Genomic DNA, 25,406 nt, shown 5'->3' with positions numbered 1-25,406 from the left:
TCGACAGACAGACGGACGGGTATAACCTTTCTAGAAGATCTCCCATACTTGTGAATAGAACAGTTTGTAAGGCTGAAAAGTTATACAATCAAAATGTAGTTAATTCTCACCAATAGATGGATGAGAAATAAAAGAGCGTAGGGAAATGTAGAAACAACATTTCACAGAGGTAACAAAAAAGAAAGAAAAATTCACCGAAAACTCTAGAAATAGACGAGAACGAAAATCCGGCGACCAGCGGACATCCTGGTGACACTAAAAAATTTAACAAGTAAACCGACAATTTCTTTTTTATATATTAATTCATGATGACACTGTTTTTTGCAGAAAATCTACGGTTCCCGGTTTCAATTATTTAAGAATATAAGCTGTTATCATCCTTCCTAATTATGTAGGAACCGGAAAAACAAAGGAGTGACGTCACTTGCTTATCTCCAGCCACGGAGATATCAGGTCCAAGTCACAGAATACTTCCGTATGCGCTCAGGGACAGATTTCCGCGCTCCTGGATGTCCCTTGGGGAATCCGAGGATGAGATTTTTTTTTTGTTCAGTTACTGTCAACGGATGTTCTCTTCAGATGGTCCAGACTTCGTGTTTTGCGACTCTGTGAGTTTGTGCGTTTCCGTGTTCTAAGTTTTAAATATATAATGGCCCTTTGTCAGCTACAAGAATTATTTTTAGAAATGTAACGAATGCTTGTACCGCAATAGATTTTACTAACTTTTACTTAACTTTTCGCAAATTAATTTATATTACACGTAATATTAATTAGAGCATTAGAAAATCTATAAAATAAGTAATTTGCAGCTTTGATCTTGGAGCAGTGATGCTAGTCCACGGGGGAAATCTTATTTTGTGGTATTTTTTTGACATTATTTTTTTTCGAACAGGGATAAAGAGAATTATAATGAAAATCAAAGAACAGAGTTTTAAGAAAAGTATATATGTATTTTATAAAATACATTAAGAATTTTAGTTTAATGTTAAAAAAGACACTGAAATTTCAAATATTATTCTTGTATTGTTATTTTTTGTGGCAACTGTTAAAAATGTGAACATTAGTGGGATTTTAGTTAATTAGCTGATGGGAATCTAAATATAACAAAAGAATTTTAAACAAGCATATTAGTCTCAGACGATCACGTATCCTCTCGTGTCGTTCAAAGCCACTAGGAAAAAAACAAAGTACTTATAGTAAACCTCAGGATTCAGAATGATGCAATTTTTTTTTTCAAATATAAAAAAGGTACACGAGAAAACAGAGGGTCATTCAGGTTCACTTAAGGTTTCACAGTGAGATTCCGAACCCAGATCAAAACTCAAAATGATTCTGACTCCAAATTATGTGTGGAAGACGAAGAACTGGACACCAATCCCTTTTTACTGTAAGTTGTATTTTTCATTTTTCAAAACGCTGTCACTTTGGTGACTTAAGTTTCAAGTTTTGGTTTCCTGTGATGTAGCAAAGCGTCAATTTTAGAAGCTATTCTTTTTTATATATATATAAAAGATGTGTTCATTGGATTGACATTGTAATTATATGTAAATAAAACATTGGATTTGGCAAAGGGGAAAATGAAAACTCTTGCCTTTTATTCTGAATTCCCTCCGATAGCCAGTTGATTTAATGACAGGTGGCAATACTCATTCTTTCAATAAAAACTATGAGATTTTTCATGATTATTTCATCAACACCAACAAAATTCCCTATGACACTTGAATCTACATGAAGTTAGTGCTAATTTTCTAATTTTGGTATTTGAAAGTTCATGTTAGTGTGGAATGACTTTTGCAGAAACTTGTCAAACTCAAAAATTAGCAACAAGGCGAAAGAAAGTAAATTAGCATACCAGAAACTGCCAATTTCTTAAATATCCCACATAGAATAATTGGAGAATGAAGTTTTTGTAATTTTATTATGTTCAGTAGAACATTATGGGTTAAAAGAAAGATGAAAATACTAAATTTTGAGAACAAAATGTGCTTTTTTTCGTTAATAATTTTGATACCCTCTTTTAACTAAGGACAATACTTACAAAGAATTTGAAGATCAAAATTTATGAATAATTCACTTAAATATCGAAAAAAGTAAGTAACATGGTACTTTCAATTTTCATATTTTGAAAATTTTGTAATTAGTATAGCGCTTGGGAAATTTAAGAGCAAAATGGGAATTTCTGCCTTTCAAGATGGGATTTTGTACGGTTTCAGGTTGGCACCACTGTCTTGGAGTCGTTATAAATAGTAATAACCCTTAGTAAATGTTTTAGGTCAGAGAAGTTTCGCTAGCGAAGAGATGGTATAACCGTTTGAAAGAACGGACCTACAAATATCCACACAGGTCATCTCGATTTTCTTAAAAAATTAAAACAACTAACGATTATCCCACTGATAAAAAGCGACTGCGCTTGGATAAATGTCTATATTGCATTTTTTAATACCAATTTGATGATATTAAATCCAATGAAACTATTTTCAAAGATATCCTTCCATTGACTCACGAGAAAAGTGACTTCAAACTTGGTGTCTTTGTGGTACCGCTTATGCCAACGGCAAAAGTCTCTACGCTTGAACACATTTCTAATTGCATTTTGTATACTGATTTCTGGATCCTGAATTCAATAAAATGAAACTATTTACTAACATACATATATGCATATATGATGTCAAAAGAATTCCTCAAAGTTAGAATATTTATGTTTATTTACATCCCAAAATTGATATCACTTTTCAAGACACCCTGTAAAAGCGTATTTGTAAAAATAGCACCTATGGATACAGCATACTGAAAGTAGTATATTAAAGCGCAATTAGAAATGTATTCAAGTGTGGACACTTTTACCATTAGCGCAAAGCGGTATGTCAAAGACACCAAGTGTGAGGTCATTTTTCTCTTGACTCAATGGACGGATATATTTAAAAAATAGTATCTGGTCTCATTTTTGAGACAAGAATTGGCAACATTATTGACAAATCTTTTATTGGCATTGTGAGACTACATGTTTTTACTACACTGGTATATATTGTGAAATCTAAAAGCCTATCTTTGATAAATGTACCCTTTGACGACAGTAATGAGCCTGAGACCCGATTTGCAAAATGACAATGCGAACTTGGGTTCGCGGTTCACCATTCTGCATATAAACATTTGATTGTTGAGAAATTGTTCAACCCTCGTATACCTTATTAAAATATATAAATAAAAATAGAAGAACTAGGTGTATTTCCAAGCGATTGTTAAACCAATTATTGTAATTTTGTCGTTGATATTGGCAGAGGCTCTTTTCTGTGATGATAGAGGAACGATTCACTCTGTACTGTTGTTGTTGCGTAGGTAGGCACAGACAGAGAGATCAGAAAACAATATAAGAGGGACCCCTTACAAGAGAGGCATAGCTGAACATATCCGGAGGCCAATTATAACGGTGAACTCATGTATGTGTGTGGGAGGAGAATAAAAGGAGATGCAGAGAAGAACAAGAAGCGGGGGAGATGGTGCTCAGGTGGAATGTTTTTTTTTCGTATTATTATTATTATTTTCGTTTTTGGATAAACTAGGCCAGGTGGCGCTTCATTGTCCCAGATTTCTCTTTCTTTTTTTCACTAATAAAGAAAGGAAAATTCCATTATCACATAATTATACAGGGTGTTTTTTTTAAAGAACACACACAACTCGAGATCTCTGAACTCTTGGTTCCATCTATCGAGCTAAATAACTGAGCCCTAGCTAGTTTAATCACGATCTCTACGAGTAAGAAGCGACCACGAACTCCGGTGTGGTTAATGAGCGGGAAAACGTGTGAATTCAATCCGCAGAAAGCCCGAGCCCTATAACAAACTCACTAACTCAATGGAACCGAAAGGTTCAATGCCACCATCACAAAAAAAAAAAAAAAAAACTCTATATTGATTTCTGTCTAGTTTCTTGTTTATATTCCTATTTCTGCGAGATCCATCTTAAAATTGCCCTCTCATCTGCGCCTAGGTCTTCCTAATAGTTTTCTTTCAATTGGTTTACCAGTTAAAATTTTGAGACTGTCACTAATCTTCCTTTCATTCTGGCTACAGTTCTGCCTACCTGAGCCTCCTAGCCCTATAACGATAACCTTTAACTACGTGAGTGAAAAGACTTTGACATATGCACTATAATCGAGATAAAGGTAAAAAAAATATTCTAATATTTCATCATATTTTTTGATTGTTTGACTTTAGCTCTCCTTTCAGCAACGAGGCTATATAATACATGGACCTATAGCTTACGTGGGATCCGAACTACATGATCTCCCGCCAGGAATCGAATCTGGGTCTCCCACACGCGTATGCTAACCACTTAGCCACGAGGGAGCTCTGTTGATTTCTATAACATAGAACTAACTGTCTTAACGACAGATTGGGATGTGAAGAATTAGCATCGTGGGACCGCGGTGGCTCAGTGATAGAACGCCGATCTTGGCCGCTTAGGATTTCTGGTTCGATCTCAGCTCCTGCCAAGTGAGGATTGTGAGGAACAAACGCCGTGTGCGTGGCATTTCTCTGGGCTTTCTCGTTTTCTCTCACTTTCGTCATTCCACCAGTATTAACAACTCTTTGAAGCAAGGTTGTATAACATTCCAGGATATTAGCGTTACAGAATGACATGTTTCTGTATTATTATTATTATTATTATTATTATTATTATTATTATTATTATTATTATTATTATTATTATTATTATTATTTATGTAAACCAAACTTGGGTATTCTGTGCTTGATTCCCGGTGAGGACACAAGATTTGACCTAGGGGGCGCGGTGGCTCAGTGGTAGAGCGTTCCCATCCGGTGCTTGGGGTCCCTGGTTCGATCCCAGCTCGCACCGTGTGGACTTTGTGGTGGACAAACACCGTGTTCGTGGGTTTTCTCGGGGTTCACCCGTTTCCTCCCACTTTCTTCATTCCACCATTTCACTCATCTCTCATCATCACTGTCTCCTTTAGCCTAACCGGCATAACCGTGGGACGTAAAACAAAGATTTCATTTCATTTTCATTTCACAAGATTTGACCTAGAATCATAAATTTGTGTTGGCCTTTGTAGCATCGTAATACGTACTTACTGGAGATAAGAGATAAGAAGTAAAGAACTCGTCTAGTATCATTAACAACAATAACTACTAATACTGTTATTAATAATAATACTTTTATTGGCTATCAGCATAACCATAATTTATGCATCTTCCAATTGGATATGCAGGTTGACATTCGGAAACCCGGCAATCTTCGAACCTGAGGACTGTCGGGTTTTGGATAGTTATATCATATATGCTGTATATGGTTAACAAAAAATGATCATCTGTACAACCCTTTAAAGAAAGAAACACTAAGTGAAAATCAAACGAATTTTAACGTTTACCAACTAAATAAAAAAGCTCTACAGAATTTAAATTAATGGTCCCGCGTAGCGTAGTCGCTAACACTCTCGTCTTTAGTGCGAACGGTACCGGGTTCGATTCTCGGTGGGGACACTAGATCGAAGAGATCGAAGAGGTGTAAAACCTTTTTCAGGCTAACCATCCTGGGTGAGTTTCCCTGGATTTTCCTCATTCACACCAGGCAAATGCTGGGGTGGTACCTAACGTGCAGGTCCCTTGCCGCTTCCTTTCTCCCCCAATCTTTCTTCCTTTCCTTTCCTCGAATAGTTTGATCACCGAAGGACGTCATCTCTCATACGGGACGGGCTAACATGACCATATATGCTGAAAGCCCAGAAATCTAAATCCTAATCCTAATCTTATGGCCATATATGCTGAAAGCCCGGAAATCTAATTCCTAATCCTAATCCTAGTGATGGGCTAACATGGCCATAGATGCCGAAAGCTCAGAAATCTAATTCGTAATCCTAATCCTAGTTATGGGCTAACATGGACATAGATGCCGAAAGCTCAGAAATCTAATTCCTAATCATAATCCTAGTGATGGGCTAATATGGCCATAGATGCCGAAAATCCAGAAATCTAATCCATAATCCTAATCCTAGTGACGGGCTAACATGGCCATATATGCCGAAAGCCCAGAAATCTAATTCGTGATCCTAATCCTAGTGATGGGCTAACATGACCATAGATGCCGAAAGTCCAGAAATCTAATTCCTAAGCCCTAGAATTTAAATTTAACCGAATAAAGAGTTCCTCGAAATTACAGCGCCATCGAAACGTAAACGGAGTCTCCAGTAAACAGTGGTATGCCAACGCGGCAAATTTGAGAATACGCTCCAATATAAACACCGAAAATCTGAAGGAATCGTATTATTGATGGTCGAATTTTTGAGGGTAGTACAATTTCTCAATGTCAATACGTTTAGTATATAGAAATATTCTTTGGTATGTATTATAAAATGATGCATTTCTATTATAATATTCGTTCTTTGCCACGGGCTATTATACGGTATGTTATTGTTATACAAACATTACTAGTGCCACCGTTTACTAAAATATCATGATATTTCGTGTACTTACCAATAGCTTGGTATTCTTTTTATCCGGAAACCCATCTTGCGGAGGATCTATGCTTGTCGAATATAAACTATTTGGTTCATCAGTCATCGTGTCGACCCGATGGAACGGGCTTCCAATCTCTTCTGAAAAAAGAAAATTTTTTTTATTCATTTAAAACAGCAATGGAGATATAAACTTATTTACTTTTAGTGTATTTACCTTTGTTTATTTGGGAATTCATAGCACATGGGAATAAAACCAAAAATACCAAAGTTGTCAGAAAGATAGAAATAGAGTTTGTAAGGAGCACAGGAAAGTTAAGAGTATCTTTCCACTATAAGATTTATTTACAATATCTAGAGATGTATCTTTAATGCTATGAAAGGAGCTTCACATAGAAGTCTTAAAAATGAAACATGTCAATAAATGCCCAAAAATGGACTTGATTCGCTTGTGCATTGAGCACTTCATTTACCAATTACAGAACCTAACTTTCTTGATGGTCTAGTGGCTAACGCAGGTGAGTTTGGTGCGCGAGGTCGCGGGTTTGGTTTCTGGTGGGAGAGCTCCAAATGTCCTACAGTGGTTTAGATTCCACTTTAAAACCAGGGGCGTTACTTGGAGAGGGCAGGATGCAATTCTTCTCCCTCGAGATTCAGAAATACACGTTTTTAATCAATTGTACGAGGGCAATTTGAAAAAAAAAATGCTACCGGTTATCGATTGCATACATTCGCAGATAGAGAACTTTTCTCATACACATTAGAAAAGTACAACATTATATTACTTTCCAACGTAATCACAATTCAAATTGAGACAGGTGGTTCAGTGGTAGAGCGTACACCTCTGGTGCTTGGGGTCCCGGGTTCGATCCCAACCCTCGCCAAGTGAACTTTGTGGTGGAGAAACACCATGTGCGTTGGTTTTCTCGGGGTTCTCCCGCTTCCACCCACTTTCTTCATTCCACCATTTCATTCATTACTCATCATCACCGTCTCCTTTAGCCCAGCCGGCATAATCGTGGGACGTAAAACTCAAAGACTTTATTTCATTTCATTTCAAATTGAGACACTTGTCTAACGTTTCACAAATTCGTTCTGAAAAAAAAACTCCCGCCTGAGAATGTAGCCACCCGTTAACAGCATTGTGAAGCACATTATCGAAGCAGTGCGACACAATTCACTGTTTTATGTGGCTCAAAAGGTGCAGCTGAGTTCATTGCCTGCACGAGTTCTATACTAACTACAGATGGGTGCCCACTTCTGGGCGCAACGTGCACGCCAGTTTGTCCATTTTTAAACATGCGACACAATTCACGTACAACACCTTCACTCATCACGTTTAGTCCGTAAACATTGTACAGTTCATGATTAATCAAAGCTGTAAAAGTTTTTTTTGCACTCGGAAATCGTACTACCGCACGCACTTCACACTTGGCGTTTTTTTTTTTGTATTGTAGCGTTTATTTCCACTTCTTACAACGGACGAGTGAACTCAATACAACCTTCTCCTTCTACTGCACACTGTCTACTGAACTACTGCACACTGTCTACTGAACTACTGCACACAGCGACACAGGACTGATGACGTCACTCTTTCCGACCATTTCTCGCGCATGCGCAAACGGAGAATTTTTTCCGAATTTCCCTCGTATATTAATATACTAACATAAACTATCCTGCCATATGTATTTTTATTAATACACTAACATAAATATGAAATTCTTATATGAATTGAGTTGAGTTGATATTAATTTAGCGTCCCTTTCAGCAGCGAGCCTATATGAGACGTGGACCTACTGATTAACGTGGAATTCGAACCACATGAGCTCCCGCCGGGAATCGAACCCGGGTCCCCCACGCTGAAATTCTTATATGAGTGGAGTATCACCCCCTCTCCTTTTTTCCCCAAACAAAGCCTGATATGATGTTGTTGCTATAAGTCTTGCTCTACATAACCTCGCTGCTAACAAAGACACAATTACATATCAATAAATCAATTACAGAACTTAATACCTAATCAAAGAGACACAATAAAGCAAATTGAACATGCCCTATGCGTACATTGCATACAAAACTATATGTACATCACAATATTCTACTTTTTAAGCTCTTTTAGAGACAAGTGTGGCATATAAACACATAACCGATAATTTCGTTAAGGATGGGTGAGGTATATAAACACAGCCGATAACTTCGTTAAAAGTGGTTATGACATATAAACCATAGCGGATAACTCCGTTGAGAGTGGGTGTGGCATATAAACATAGTTAATAACTCCATTAAAATGTATGTGGCATGTAAACACAACTGATAACTCCGTTAAGAATGGGTGTGACATAAATACAGCCGATAACTCCATTAAAAATGGGTGTGGATTATAAACACAGCCGATAACTCGGTTAAGGATGAGTGTGCTATAAACGTAGCCAAAAGCTCTATTGATTATAAATGTGGTATATAAAGACATCATACGGTCGGAGAAGATGAGTGTGGCTTATAAGCTTTATTAGCACGTGATTTTTCACTAAAAGTCATTCAAAATCTAATCAGAGGCTTGGATGGCTTTTTAGAAGTCAATATTTAGGCGCCACAAAATATAATGTTTTAAAAGTCTGGCGGGTACGCAACCAAACTTGCTCTGAGCAGAATGTGGTTACATACTTGTAAGGGGCAATTGAAAGTGGTGTATGTTATTTATGATCGCATCATGAGAAAACGGCTGAACAGTTTGTAATAAACATACATCGAGATAGCTCATGTTACTTTCGTTTTAGGGTGTATCCTAAGAGATTTAAAATTTATATTAACAAGTTAAGTATCTCATAGATCATTATATCTTCATCTATCATTAGACCTTCATTGAAATGCATATGCAAAGGTGGCAAAGGGGTTCAAATATTTTTTATATACTTATTCTTCCCGTGCGAAGAACGGATATTTCAGCTAGCTGATATAGAAATATTTGAATTGATAGGTAATAGAACTGAATTTTCACAAGACAAAGTGCATTTTAATAGATTTGAAAAGAAGAAACCAGTGAAATGAAATATCAATTTCCCATAGAAATCAAAAATATAAAAATCAAACTATTGTATAGGTACTCAACACCGATAACATTATACATGTTTATAAAAAAAGTGGCTTCCATTTTCGTGGCCGAATCATAGCCGATAACCGTTAATAATAAGTGTGGCATATACACACATAGCTGATAACCGATAAGAATAAGTGTGGCATATAAACACATATTTGATAACTCCGCTAAGAATAAGGGTGGCATATAAACATTTATTTCGAATAAAACTCCCCGTAAATGACAGTGTAGAAAAATTTATTTTCCAAACTACAGCTCGCATATTATAATCAATGGAAAGAAAGAATAAAAAAAATAAGAAACTTTATATATATATTTGTGTTTCCTTTTAGTAAGAAATACATTCGTAAAATGCCAACTGAGCGCATTGAAGGTATGTCACGGTCAAGACTTAGGAAGCACTTGATATGCGGCATGCTCTCATTTTAGCAAAAAGATTAACATTCTGTTGGAAATCACAGACTGATCTTGTTATATTGTCAAGGCCGTGTTGATAAATACATTTATGTGATTTTTTTCTCCTTCAGCAAAGATTGGGTGAAAAAACATAGTATTTCCATATTTTGTCTACGTATGTAATCGCTTGCATGTTGCTGAGATCGCGTTTTCTTTCGTACAAATTTACTTTAGGCCTGCCACAAGGAAAATCGCTGTAAATCTTGCAATTCTAGGAATAAAGGTACTCCAAACTTTACAAATGGACCTTACACTGTTTAGCTTAGATTTACTTTAGGGAATAATCGCATAAAATTACAAATACGATTATTCTTGGAATAAATTTTACCTTTTAGCTCCTGGCGCTCACGAGACGATGTGAGACAGAATTTTCATGACAATATCGGGTGAGTGAAAACGTTAATGATTTCGTTAATTTATTATTCGAAGAGTAATGAGCTTTTCTTGCCAATATACCCTTTTTCTGAAATATAATTTTAAAAAACTTTTTTTCTCTTTCTATTACAGAGGAGTAATTACGTAGACGTCCACCAGGGGACAGTTTAGTCGAAGTGAGCAATATGGCTTCTACAGGCCACAGAACGTTCTATGTGCTTGGTTTTACATGCGACTAAGTCCGTTACGCAAATTGAACGACATTTCTGTGGAAAATGTAGGGTGTTTATACCGGCATTTCCTATAACTGTGGTTGAATTGCGTGAGTGCAGCTATGGGCGATATCGACCCTAACATGTTAGGAAGAGTTTGGTAGGGATTTGATTATAGGCTATATGTATGTTATGTAACTCGTGGATCGCATATTGAACATTTATAATATGTTAGAAAGAAGCTTTTTGAGTTGATCAATCAGTGTGCAATCTCTGTTTACATACGTGTTATTAAAAGCAAAAAAAAAAAAAAAAAGTAATTAAAATCGAAAACATAATTTTGACTCACTCTGTATAGGAGACGAGACAGGGCTAGCACTTTCGCTACGTCCTTTCGAGACGAGAGACCACTAAACCTAATCTCTTTCGCAACATTACTTCTAGCTTAGGATAGGTATGCTAGCTACGATTAGCCTAGATCTAGTAAAAGTAGGTTAGCTTACGTCAGTTAAGTTCAGCTTAAGTTAGCTTAACTCTCATACGTCTAACTTAAGAATAGTTTGATTTCAGTAAAGTTTTGAGTAGTTTAGCTGTGATAAATGTAGCTGAGGTTAGCACTGGTCAGGTTAGATTCTGTAACTGTAACTCATGCTAGATTAGCTTCACTTTGATAAGTTCATTTTATATTATCTTTTGATAAGTATAACTTAGGTTAGGCTATCTTTGGTTAGGCTAAGTTTAGTAAAGGTTGAATTAGCTTACGTCAGTTAAGTTTGATTACAGAGTAATCAAGTTACAGGTTTAAAGAGACAAACAGACATATACCTGAGATAATGAAAGCACATTCAGATTTGATACGAAAGAAGCGCATTCACGATCCGCAAAATTGTGAACCTTCATGTCTATAAACGCGTCTGGTACCGTGTTCAACTCCCGATGAGGGTACATGCCTCGAATTCAAATCCGTGTAGTAGTTTGTATCGCCCTTTAAATAGTATGTCTCGTTTCTATATAGTCTTGCTGGAGACAGGAAGTGTTAATTGCACAAAGTGTTCGTTCTTATTTTATTCCATAGATTCTCAAACTGTGCGCCGCGGCACCCTGGTGCGTCTTGACTAAGTGATACACTTAGCCTACACCGTTTTCGAACTGCTCGATTTTCGGCCGATTTTTCCTAATTTTCGGCATTCAACCAGTGTCGTGAGGCAAGCTAGGGAGCCAGTTGAGTAGAAGATGTGACGGCCACTAGGTCTAGAAAGTTCCTGATTGGTCTTTTCATGTGTTTATCGCTAGGCTAGACGCAGGCCTATAGCCAGCCCAAAAATGTAGGGGGGCCGATGCAACCATATCATATTATATAGTTCATCACCATATTATAGTTCATTTGCCAGTCTACCGTGAAAATTTTAGGGGGAGAGCCATAATTTCGGGGGCGGCCCCTTAGACCCCCTGGATACGGGCCTGGCTAGACGTAGTTCAGCCGGTCGCTAACAAATGGACAGCTCAGGCCCACAAGAAAGGCTGTTACTCCAAGTGGTTAGTTGCTCCTCTGAATCGTTTGGTCTGCTGTACGCTATGGATTAAAAATATGCTTAATTAAAAATTGACATTTACCTTGAATCTGCCCATTAAGCTCTATAGCATAATTATGCAATTATTCCAAAATTTCGTTATACAGGCGAACGATAGCGAAAGTAGCGACATCTATTAGCGCGGCTGTTTATTATCAGGAGTATCGTGACACATAAACTGAGACGTTTGCCGTCTTTCATTAGGATATTACCTAAAATGTTCATGTATGTTTATGTATTCCTATGTTCTGACTTTAACCGCTATCGATAAATCGTGAAACTCCAAGAGCGCCGTGAACCAAAACTGTTGGGTAACCACTATTTTATTAAAACTAACTAACCACTGGCATGACAGCCCTTATGGGTCTGAGCCAGTCCAACGCTATCTCTTAGCAACCGTAAATTGAGAAGCACCGGGCGGGAATCGAATCCAAGACCACGTGAACATGAAAAAACTTAAATGAAATCTTTAAGTTTTACGTCCCACGGTTAGGCCGGTTAGGCTAAAGGAGACGGTGATGATGAGAGAGGAGTGAAATGGTAGAATGAAGAAAGTGGAAGGAAATGGGAGAACCCCGAGAAAACCCACGAGCACGGTGTTTGTCCACCACAAAGTCCACACGGCGCGAGCTGGGATCGAACGCGGGACTCCAAGCACCGGAGGTGAACGCTCTACCACTGATCCACCGCGCCTTCACTCACGTGAACGTGTATCCAACGCTTTAACCACTACTACGCTAAGGTGTCTCCCACCGCCATTTTATTACATTCCTTAAAATACGCTTATTTATTGAAAATTTGCAGGCGCTATTCCACTATTCATTATATTCTACACTTTTGCCTTATAGTCGTGATGCTCTGGCTCAAGACAGACGACGCTTCAACTCGTCGCAACACAGGTTTGGAAACTGTTAATCTACAGATCAATATAGACAAGCAATGTGCTTGCAGATTGAAAATATCTCACACGAGAATATTCTTCGTACGTTTCCTGTGAATCTTCTTTTCCAGAAATCGACCTTGAGCGGCTGGCAAATTAAACTTCCCGCCGTTCCTTGCCTTCCGCAACTACTTCCTGGAGCCTCCAAAAATAGACAAACGTTGTCACTTTTTTATATCAATCTTGTTATCGGTGAACGGAATATGTGGAAGTCGTTGGATTCTCCTTCGTCTGTGCCAAAGCACTTCCTTATAGTTCTTAGAGAAAAATCCCATTCGAGGTGGTGAAGAATGACATTTAAAAAAAAAGTGATTTCTTGCATTATTTTCTTATATGCAGTTTCTTTTTGGGTTCTTTTTTTCGCTTGGAAGCCACATCAAACAGTGACTGCTCCATCAGCGAAAGATAGGATGTACGTATTTGCAACAGTGTGAATGATCTGAAATAAAATCCCCTTAACATTGTTAAATAGGAAATGAAAGAAACAATGGTTCGATTCCCGGCAGGAACTCGGGAATGATAATGGATGATAATGAATGATAATGGAAGAATTAGTGGAATAGAAACAATGGGACACGATCTTGTCCAGCACAAACTTACTTGACCTGGGTTCGAACCAAGGATCCTATGCATCAGAACGAAGAACTTTACCTTGAGCCACCGTGCCCCCCACATATCTATTTTCGACATCCAAATTAGGATATCTACCGCACAGTTTTAGTTACACTGGCACCCATTTCTACAAGCTTCAATCACGAATCCCAACTGCGATCAACAGTAGCGTACGCAGGAATTTATTTCGGGGAAGTCTAAAATCAATATGAGGGTTTGTTATATTAAAATTCCTAAAATTGACCCTAAAATTAGGCTAAATTTACACAAAAGTCGAAATTTCGGGGGAGGGGTCCGGACTTCCAGGACCCACTCCCTGCGTACTTCCATGGCGATCAATAAGAACGAATCCATAGAAAGGGTCGCCACAAGAATACTGTAAAGATTTCTCGGGTAGAGCAAATGAAATGTACTCGGGATTTGGACTTTTCCCTTCACCCTTTTTATTACAAAAGTTTTATGTACACAAATAATAAGAAATCCCACTAATATCAGGTAAGATTAGATGGGAGCCCGGTGACCAAGCGTCGTGGGCTTTGAGGTGAGGTACTCTCGGTGACCAAGCGTCGTGAGAGGGGTGTAGATTAGATATCTCTCTCTCGGTGACCGTGCGTCGTGAGAGAGAGGAAAGGAACCCGGTGACCAAGCGTCGTGGGTATAAGGATAGGTACCTCTCGGTGACCAAGCGTCGTGAGAGGGGTTCTAGGTGGTGTGATCAATCCGTGAAGATTGATGTTGGTCGAGGTGTGCAGGTCCTTTTTATTCTGTCTTGTCGGCTTCCATCGTGGGTACTCGTCCTTCCGACTGATGGCGATGGTGATCGACTCCTCTTCGGGAACGTCGTCTGTTTGTTTGTGTTTATTATCAACACATGTAGTTCACACGTGGTTATTGCCTGGTACGGCAACGTGGGGATCCTTACACCCCCGGGGCGTAGAAAAAAAATAAGCCACTGGATTATTTTTTCGTGGTTGTGCCAGCATCTGGAGTCTGCATGGGGCACAGTATACACTGGAAAACACTATAACACTGAAACACAAAAGCAGAGTTAAAAAGCACTGGTCACTGATATCACTGTTTGAGATATTATCACATAAGTTTTAAAGTTGAAGTTGGAGCACTGACAGTTTGTCCTCTTAAGCTAAGCAGGATCCGTATGTTACGTCATTTCCCTCAAAGGAGAGGCTGTCGAAGCTCTGGTGATTACAGTTAATATACATATACTAGGTCGCTTATAGTGAGGGCCGTAGCATATTGTGGTGATGGTAACACTGTCTCTGGCGCCGACCGGGACGAGGTCATCGGTAGTGGATGTGAGATCTCGATGCGAGGAGGGGATGTTAATTCTGGCCGTATCCTGAGGCGGCGGTATAGAATATATAGGAAAGCGAAAAATAGAAGAACTATTGCGGCCGTGATAATGAGTGGAAGAAGATGAAACATACTGCAAAAGAAGGAGGTTGTGAGATTAGCGATTGTTCGGAACCACGCGCTTGTATAAATAATAAAGAAAACATCCAATTCCAATTAGTAATAAAACAATTAAGGCCGCGATGATTATTAGTGTCCAGGGGAAAGTTGGAGCAAGATGAAAATCCGAGAAATGGTCTGGGAGAAAGTTCTTTTCATGTTGTAAGAGGGAATGCATAGATGTTATGGTTCGTTGGAAATTTTGAAGATTCAGGGTAAAATTGATATCGTTCTGAGCAGGCAGGTGCCGAAATTCAATTGTAAAATTGGCCGTATGACGTGAAGGCAAATTCAGGGTGTCAGTAAGTACTCTTTCGAAATCCTCATATTGAAAGAAGTATGTAGAAGATGTATTAACGCCATCTGCAGTGATTATATGGTTCCTATGCCTGGTAACTTTTACAGATTTTCTAGTCGTCAGATGGAGACCCATAGGTGAGTATAAGTAGAATTCCTCATTTTTAGAAAGAGTTGGAATCAAGTGGCAATTGGCCGTCGAATTTCGGAATACTAAGTTGTAGAGGCAATCTGTTCCCTGGGAACGGGCTTGAGATTGTGTCTTGCAGATAGAGTACATCGGGTGAGGTTGACATATAGAGAGATCTAATTCATAGATTCCTTCGGTAGTCCATATAGCGTAACTTGGCAATTTAAGGTGGATATGGGCAGTATCCGTTAAAAATCCATTATTGTAAATTTTATAGAGCATGTAATGATCCTTATTATGTATAATAGGAGTCTGGATAATGATATCCAAGTTTGCCAATGAGGAGTCAAAGGCGATAAGGTAAGCCTTTGAACATTGATAGAACAGACCTAGGTCGCGTTCTACTAGTGAGCCCCGTAGATTTTGATTATTAGCAATCATTTTGCGGGCGAGATCTGGCTTTATTAGAACGTCATTGACGGTATTTTGCAGTAAGCCCTGTATAAGGGAATCAAAATGTTGCTCTATAATTTGAAAATGTAGTAAAGTAATTAGAAATCGTTCATTTGTAGTGGTTGTACACACAAGTTCGAGCATTTCATGGTGTACTTGAGATATCATTTTTTCAACAGCTACTGACAAATTGGTGACTAAATGCGTAAGTTCGTAGTTACTTCGTTTAATTTCTTGAATTTGATCATTTAAATATTGGTTCTGCGACTGAATTTGATGAATTGCTGATTTTAATTTATGAACTTCGTATAGGCTAAAACCACTAAGGCCGAAATTTGCTAGTCCAAGTAATAAGTTAAATATAAAGCGTTTAGGTCTTGTGGAACATCCTGTTTGAAAGTCACATGGGATAATATCTTTAATCTTGTTAATATATAGTTTTTCCTTTTCATGAAGTATTTTAATAAGGTATTCATAGCCGATACAAGATTCGTTTTTTTAATTTCACTGCTGAAAAATCAAGGTGCAGGCGATATGGTAAAAACTCCGTAGCTTCGTAATTAATAATAGGCTTAAATTTTGCTAGTGACAGTCCATACTGTTTAAAGATAAGTTCATTAGCTCGTGCGGTTGAAAGTACTGTGTATGCCAGCAAGAAAATAAATGCTGATTTCATGATTCTCCTGTCGATCTTGCAGTTCCTACAATGGAAAGAAATATTGGAGTTATCAATTACTTCTGAAGTAAAGATCAGCGAGAATGGTTCATGTGATCGTGAATAGTGAATTATTGTGCAAAATCAAAAAATATTTAGAAGAAAACGATATAAGGGGGGGAAAAAAACATAAAATATTAAAAGCATATAAATTTTTAAAGAGCGTAAACGAAGAGAAGTTGTGGCGGCAGGTTAAAAACGTGGTGAGGACTTATAAAGAGGTCTTAAGTCGTAACCAGACCGCCACGATTCATTACGAAAAAGTAGTGAATGCAGAAGGCAAACGGAAAATCAGGTTTTCTGTTTATTGAGGGTGAGTACTAATTTATATGAATTTAAATAACCATATCGGATTGCATATGTTGTTATATACAAACGATAATCATTATAGACGATAACCATATCCGTCTTTTTTTTTTCCTTTGCCGCTGAAACATGAAGAGTGCGCTTCGCTTGTCGCTCGTTTATATCTGCTGAGAGGATGATGATCTTGGTTCTCTCTCTTCTTATCTTCTCTTTTCTTCTTCCTAGCTGGTGCGTTCGTCATCATTGTCATTATGTATATATTCTTCTGCTGCATGAAATTGCTTAATCCTGTCAATGGAAATATTCTGTTCTTTCTCCCTGAAATTATGGGGCATGCGAACTCGATAGAGATTATTGTTTAGTTTTGAAATTATTGTAGCCGGTCCGCAGTATCTATCGGTCCATTGTGATGACTCTCCAATTCTTCGAAAGGGAAAGTAAATGAGTACTTTATCTCCAGTGTGAAAAGTTTGTTGTTTATGTCTTCTATCAAAGTACTTCTTTTGTTGTTCGTGAGCCTTCAGTAAGTTATGCCGTGTCTTTTCTCGAAGTTTTACGAGTTGGTCCCGTTCAAGCTGTAGCTGAGGGGTAATCCTTAGTTTGCAATCGCTGATGGTCCTAGGTTCGTATCCAAACATGAGAAAGAAGCTGGATTTCTTCGTTCCTAATTGAGCGAAACTATTTAAACCAAAAGTAATATGAGGTAATAATTTTGGCCATGTTTCGTGATTTTGTTGGACGAAAAATTTTAAGGAATTCTGCAGTGTTTTGTTCATAACTTCGACTAATCCTATGTCTTGATGGTTGAAAGCAGGGCAGAACTTAAATTCAAAGTTATATATCTCTGCTAGTTTTTGAAGTTTCTTCGCTCTGTGCACAGGATGTCTGTCCAGATGAAGGAAACGAAAGGCGCCGAATTTCAGAATTATTTCTTCCAATAAGAATTGTTCAATTGTATCTGCTGTAATCCCATTAACAGCCTTTGTCACTATATAACGTGTACTTGTTTCGATGGCGACTAGAACATATTTTGGTTTCCCTTCTTCGTGCGGATAGGGACCTAAGCCGTCAAACATCCATCGTTCTCCTATATGGCCTATCGGGTGGTGCAGAAGTTCACCTTGTTGTTTTCTGGGTAGTTTTTTCAATAGTTGGCACTCCCTACAGTTCTTGATTCTGAATGCCAAGTATGATTTCATGTTTGGCATGTAGTATTTGTTAAGGACAGTCTTGTATGTCTTAGAAAACCCAAAATGGGGAGCTGACGGGTCTTTATGAATAGACTCGAACCAATGTCCTGCCAAGCTTTTCGGGATGCACAAAAGATGAAGTAGCCCAAGTTCTGGATGTTTTTGTGTTCGATACAATATGTTGTCTTTTAATTGGAAATATTTGGCTGCCCTCGTGGTGGAACTTTTTGCCGGTTCTCCCCCTTCTAAAACTGTTATAATATCAGCATATGTGTCATCCTTACGCTGTTCTTCTCGTAAGTTCTTCAAAGATCCTGAGTATTCTATTTGGAGAATGGGTTCCTCTAATGAATTAGATCTGTATGCATGTAGATCTTCGATTGCCTGATGTGGGTCCATGGGTTCTGAAATATCACTGCTATTCTGCTCTAAGCGGCTAATGATATCAGCCGGATGTTTCTGTCCTTCAATGTGACAGATATCGAAATTATAGTCAGCTAAGAAAAGTCTATAGCGAGTGTATTTCCCCACTCTGTCCGGGTGACTACGTAAAGAGGTTAGACATTTTGCGTCTGTAAACAATTTAAATTTACGATTGAGTAAAAAATATCTAAATTTGCGTAAAGCATATATAATAGCATACAGTTCTTTTTGCCATACTGAGCTCTTGACTTTGTCTTACAATTGCAAAATCTGAATCAATTCGACACACTAAGTTACGAACAACTGAAAACCAAATTAATTTCTCTGTCCCGCCCAAATATACCAGCGTATAAGGCGGAATTAGAAATTTTTCAAATTCAACAAAACGAAAATGAATCAGTCGATTCTTATTTCTTAAGGAAATTGAGGGCTATTAGACAGCTGATGCCAGAGGCTTCAGAGGAACAGAAAATTCATTTTCTTTCGTTAGGACTACAACGAAATTTGCTGCAAAAGATAGCGTTGGAATCCTTTCCAACAATCCAGCGGCTGCAGGAACGACTCCACGAACTGGAAAAAGCTCAAGATCTCATGCAAAAGAGGAATTATGTAGAATTGTCACAGGCAATTCATTCTTTAATCGGCCAACCTAACCGCCCCTCACCACTCCCTTTGTGCGACCATTATAGCCAAACGAATTCTAATTCATACATGCCAACCTATGCACAACAGCCAACTTCTACTGTGCATCACACCCAACCTGCTCCTAGTTATTCGCAATCGTTACCTTCTGCACCTCCATCGCAATCGTTACCCGGCGCCTCCACCATGTAAAGATTTCTCGGGTAGAGCAAATGAAATGTACTCGGGATTTGGACTTTTCCCTTCACCCTTTTTATTACAAAAGTTTTATGTACACAAATAATAAGAAATCCCACTAATATCAGGTAAGATTAGATGGGAGCCCGGTGACCAAGCGTCGTGGGCTTTGAGGTGAGGTACTCTCGGTGACCAAGCGTCGTGAGAGGGGTGTAGATTAGATATCTCTCTCTCGGTGACCGTGCGTCGTGAGAGAGAGGAAAGGAACCCGGTGACCAAGCGTCGTGGGTATAAGGATAGGTACCTCTCGGTGACCAAGCGTCGTGAGAGGGGTTCTAGGTGGTGTGATCAATCCGTGAAGATTGATGTTGGTCGAGGTGTGCAGGTCCTTTTTATTCTGTCTTGTCGGCTTCCATCGTGGGTACTCGTCCTTCCGACTGATGGCGATGGTGATCGACTCCTCTTCGGGAACGTCGTCTGTTTGTTTGTGTTTATTATCAACACATGTAGTTCACACGTGGTTATTGCCTGGTACGGCAACGTGGGGATCCTTACAATACATTATTATTATTATTATTATTATTATTATTATTATTATTATTATTATTATTATTATTATTAAACTACAATGCATCAGATATTTATTATTTCTAGGTAAATGTAAAGTAAAGCGTTTCCGTCAATCGGTACAGGCCATCGTGGGCCCAAGGGTTTGGTGAATGTAAGGCCCAATAGATACGAAAAATGGTGCAGTCAACCCAATGCAATAAGTGGCAGTGGAAAGTCTCGAAGTAAAAACAAAGAAGTCATGAAAATCATATCATTTTTTAACAAAATTATCGTGAAACGTATAAGTAGTTGGTGGCTTATTGTTAGAAGAATGTGGGGGCCAGGGGCGTCATTTAAGACTTCGCTTAAGGGGAAGGCAAGAGTACCAACGACATAAGGCTTTTACGTTTTGTACCAGTATATTAGTAGACAATCAATTAAAGTATATGCATTCCTCAAACTCTTAGGGGGCAATTGCCCCCTCCTGCCCCTAAATGGCGCCCCTGGTAGAGGTGTAATTCGGAATGTTTTATAAGTTGAGTTGTTATCGTATAGCATAATTTTTTACGTTTACAAATAATTTCGATTATCTCGAAAACTGCGCATGACGATTTAAAATTATACATATTATTTTGTAGAACTTAATTCATACTATCGATCGAGTGGTAGATGTTTCATCTTAAGAGTTTTTTTTTTCTCGTTTAACGCCAATACTTTATATTGTAGAATTAATCTTTTATTGCACTGGTGGGTGAATGATTAAAATAAAGAAGCGCGGGCCGCTGGTTGGCTTTCGCTGTGTTATTGGAGGCTTCTTCTATTATGCAGTTCGTTTACCTTTCCACACGAAACTGAATGCGTGCGTGCCCACAATTCCCCTCTCCTCCCCCTCCCTATTCTTTTTTCATCAGTTGCACAGTAGGTAGCCTTATTTAGGGAATCGGCTGCCTCTCAAAGGTGTTGGTAGTGCGTATAACAACTTACAAATAAATTTATTTAAAAATATACGTATGAATATCTGAATACCTCTTCTTCGCACGGAAAATATTTGAAATATATTAATTATACAAAGTTTTTTTTTTCAAAATATTTGTTTCTACAATTTTGATTTTACTGGATTTAATTTAATTCTCATAAATCTACCCCTTCCCCGCAATACTTTCTCCCTTTAGACGAAATTTTCAAAAATGACGAAACACGTGTATTGTTATTTTCGTATATAAAATTTCACATCTCCAACTTCAGCGAATTCACACAATAGACATTTTATAATTTTGAATTGATATAGAAGATTATAGAAATTGATATAATTTACACCTTTAGAAACAGACTTTTCAAAAATGTTGTAATATTCGGGAAGGGATTCCGCCCCTTTTTTAAAAAAAAAATCTATTTATTTATGTTTGCTAAGAATGAGGAATCTCAAGATTTCCTGAAATTACGGAGAAGAAACTCAACATATAAACTCCATATTATAAATTTCTGTCTAGGATCAATATTAACAGACCAAAACCATATCTGCGAAGAAATTAAACGTCGACTGAAAACAGGGAATTCTTTTTGTTATTCAGTTCAAAACATTTTGTCGTCCCGAATTCTGTCAAGGAATTTGAAACTTAAAATATATAAAACAATAATCATGCCTGTTGTCCTGTATGGTTCCGAAACATAGTTACTTGTTCTGGGGAAAGAACGCAGACTGAAAATATTGGTTCATATTTTCTGTTATAGAATAACATTATCTATGATTGTGGTAAATTGCATTTCATTATCTCCTTTCACTTATGAAAAAACAGCAAAAGAAAAATGGTAAATTTTGTATTACTTTTAGTATGTCGGGCTCTTAAGTCACTTTTAATTTTTATTTATATAGACATACTCACGGGCGTCTCTGGCGGGGGGGACAAGGGGACGCATCGCTCTCAATATTTTGAAGTACAAAATATTCAATATTTTATTCAAATTTAATTTATTTACTAACGACACAATATCATATAAATAATAATAATCATATTTATTTGGAATATAATATTCAGATTGTGAAACGATTGTAATCGAGTTCTTGATATACCTTAAGGGGGTCCGTGAAGGTGAGCAGAAAGATAACAAATGGAATCGAAGTTAATAAACAGGTTGGGATAGGTAGTACAATTTAAATAACTTTTTTTGATGTCCTCCTAAATTTTACATGCCAGAGACACCAGTGGATATACTATAACGTTTTCGGAAATTCCTTTTTTAGAAGTGGGGAAGGGAACAATTTCTATAATAATAAAATTCATTAAACGTTACTATAACCTTGCGACAAATGGGCACTTCTGCTAGTAATATTTATAGAATTAATTTCTCGACAAATCTTGAAATATCCTTTCACGTTGTTTGTAATTGAACAATAGTTAAAAATCGCCTCCCTTCCAGCCAGTGTTTGTAATCGCATTCCTACATGCTAGCCTTTTTCTTAACTGATCTCGCCTTATACAAATTCCTTGCAGCATATATGCATATGTTATTATTAGACTTGGTTCAAGTATTTTTACCACTTCTATGCTATTAATAAATTTACAATCGAAACTTACAAATGACACTGGTATCGAAAAATGCACCATATCTTTTTTTTTTTTTTTCTAAAAATGTCTCTTCCGAAGAAAACTCATAGAAATGTTGTTTGTGGTTTGGGAAACTGCATACCTTCACGTGAGAAAAGCGCAGCATGTGGGTGCTTGGTTCCTTACATGCCATGTGAGAGCAGTGTTACCAAGACCCATGAAAACTTTCCACTGTAGATGACAGCTCTAAATCCACTAGGATTCTACTAAATAACGGATTCGAGTTTACCATATAATCTTGTTAAACAGAAACATACTCTTCTGTGTAATATTCCGTTCGCTTTTAGTAATTGAAAATAAATTAATTCTAAAATGATAGCTGTTATTAGATATAATTGTGTGAGTTTTAAAACCGATACTATGCTCTAGTGTAGGGTTTCTCAAAGTGTGGGTCGCGGACCATGCTTTTGTGGGTCGCGAGAAAATTTTATTTTGATGCAGAAACATATGTTATAAAGTAAGTACCATTCAGGAAATGAAAATTCTAAGCATTTGTTAATAAGGTGAAGAGTAAGCCCATGGCTAATCATAAGCGTTCGCCACGCGTTTTTGTTACTCGTGCGTACGCTTGGAATACGCTGACCATTTATTTAAAGGTGGATATACACGAAAGCAATAAAAACGCGGATAAAACGTCAGCTCGAGCGTATTTGGTGTGTTTCGAAACAATAGATCACCTGCTCTTTAAAAGATGTCTAAAGGAAGGACAAAAAGGAGAGACGTGTTGCTAGGCAAGAGGATTTTAGCAAGAAACAGCTGCTTAAAAGATGCTTTGTGCAGAGTATTGGAACTCTACTATTATGGACCTGGACTTGGTAAAAAAGACCTGGAAACCGTGACTGGTTCGCAGTCTGATTTACAGCCTTGGAGAAAGTAAAATTACCGAATAGCCACCTTGGTCGCGTTCGCTACGGGGGGTAACGCTTCGAAAACGCATTCTCAAATAGCCTACCCTAAGTGATTGCTCAGAGCCCTGCCTTGTTGTACACATTGGAAAGAAAGTATTTAACAGTTGACAAATTTTCTTTTGTCAATAACTCGGGAACAAATGAATTAATTTGGATATTTTTGTTGCTATCCTTAGATTAGTTAAAACTTAATAACTTGTCAAAAGCGGTACTCTAATAGGTTATTTTTTTGTTTAGTTATTAGGAAAAGAAATTTTGTCAACGGAAGAATACTTTCTTTCGTGATTGTACAATCAGTAGAGATGCTTGATTAGAATGGAGAGAGAATGGGTGAATCAAAATCTGTCACGGGGTAGGGCATTGCGTTGGGAATATTGTTAGCTCTGAGTTACCTTTCAATGGAAAAATTAGAAATTAGACTTACAAAATTTAATTGGTTTGAAATTCACCACGATGTGTATTTGAATAAAAGTAGGTGGGCCACAAAATAGTTTTAATATGTAATGTGGGTCGCGGTAACAACAAGTTTGAGAACCACTGGTCTAGTGGAAGCTTGCTTCCTTGTGGTGCAAGCACTATCTGGTAAAAACGATCGCAAGTCCGAATCTCATCTACAGTATGTTGAAAATTTGATCGAGTTCGGTCGAGTGGTTCAAGAGAGTTATTACGCCACAAACATAGTCCCTTTTATTTTTATTTACATAGATAGATTCTTGGTAAACCTTCCGTTATTTAAAGAAATAAGTACCCTTGTTAATAACAATATAAAATTACGAGAATATTAATTAATATAATATTTAAAATATATCAGAGCCGTGCCGTGGGAGGGGGCGAGCGGGGCGCCGGCCCCGGGCGTCGAAGTAAGGGAGCGAAAATTCGGGAGAAAAAAAGGGAAAAAAGATAGGAAAAATTGCTTGGGATATATGTATGGGGACGCCGTCGTATACTCTCGCCCCGGGCGCTGATTTTCCACGGCACGGCCCTGAAATATATACTCAAAACAAAAGTAAATGATAAATTTGCTTTGAAAGGAAACAAAAGTAGGAAATCCGTTTAACACGGTGACTACTAAGAAACTGAAAATTGTTTAAGAAACGCTATCCTAAAATATCGTAACAACAAATTAAATGTGTCTTTGTATTTCTCCAGGCCATATGAGCTAGTAGAGCATAATCGTTCATTATAATATATATATATATATATTTTATCATTCTGCAGGTTTCTCATCCAAAAAAGTAAAAGGTTTGGTGAGAAAATCATTCAGCTGGCAACCGTGCACTAAAGGAGGAGGTGGACGATGTACTAGAGAGGAGAGGTCTCGCCTATTATTGGTAGAGTTTGGCTGCAATATTCCTGCTGGCCTATGTCCAGAACACGGTAAAAATACTGGCATCCTGTTTTCAAGTGCCACCACAGAGCATGTACAAGTGAAATCACCGCTAGAATCCTTTTGAGTTGGGCCGGGTAATGACACCAAGTCTTTTCGTTCGGAGAGAATGGGTTGGAAGCTTTGGTTATTTTTCAAAGTGGACATTGTCAAATACGATCCACATAGATGCGCATTTTCTTCAAGTTTCAGCTCTAGTGAGGCTGAATGTTACTAGCCATACAAATCTAAACTCGTTGGTATCACGGACAATTGTAGTTGAGCGCTCAACTCTGATGCGGAGGATCCCTGTTTTGACCCCAGGGAGCGATGATTTCAGAAGATTTCCCTCTCAGGAGGCGGAGGGTAAAAAATAGTACTGCAAATATACTAGCAACTCACGTTTAACACGATCGAAGATACGCCCCGTAGGGAAATCTCC

General features: G+C 37.9%; 1 protein-coding gene across 7 annotated transcripts in view; it reads right to left on the bottom strand.

Annotated features, from left to right (window-relative positions):
* The window catches only part of Eip74EF (Ecdysone-induced protein E74), an 876,410-nt gene that overhangs the window by 756,338 nt on the left and 94,666 nt on the right, over window positions 1–25,406 (bottom strand). For 6 of the 7 annotated variants that reach the window (XM_081752849.1, XM_081752852.1, XM_081752853.1 and 3 more), the window contains exon 2: window positions 6,492–6,613. The gene's annotated coding sequence lies outside the window, so the exon portion shown is untranslated. The remainder of the gene's footprint in view (window positions 1–6,491; window positions 6,614–25,406) is intronic. The other variant, XM_081752850.1, reaches the window with a different exon arrangement.

This window comes from Thermobia domestica, chromosome 3 (assembly GCF_964235325.1).
Source record: "Thermobia domestica chromosome 3, izTheDome1.hap1.1, whole genome shotgun sequence".
Taxonomy (NCBI): domain Eukaryota; kingdom Metazoa; phylum Arthropoda; class Insecta; order Zygentoma; family Lepismatidae; genus Thermobia; species Thermobia domestica.
The sequence above is the reverse complement of the archived record's forward strand: the minus strand, read 5'-3'. Positions and strand labels throughout refer to the sequence as shown.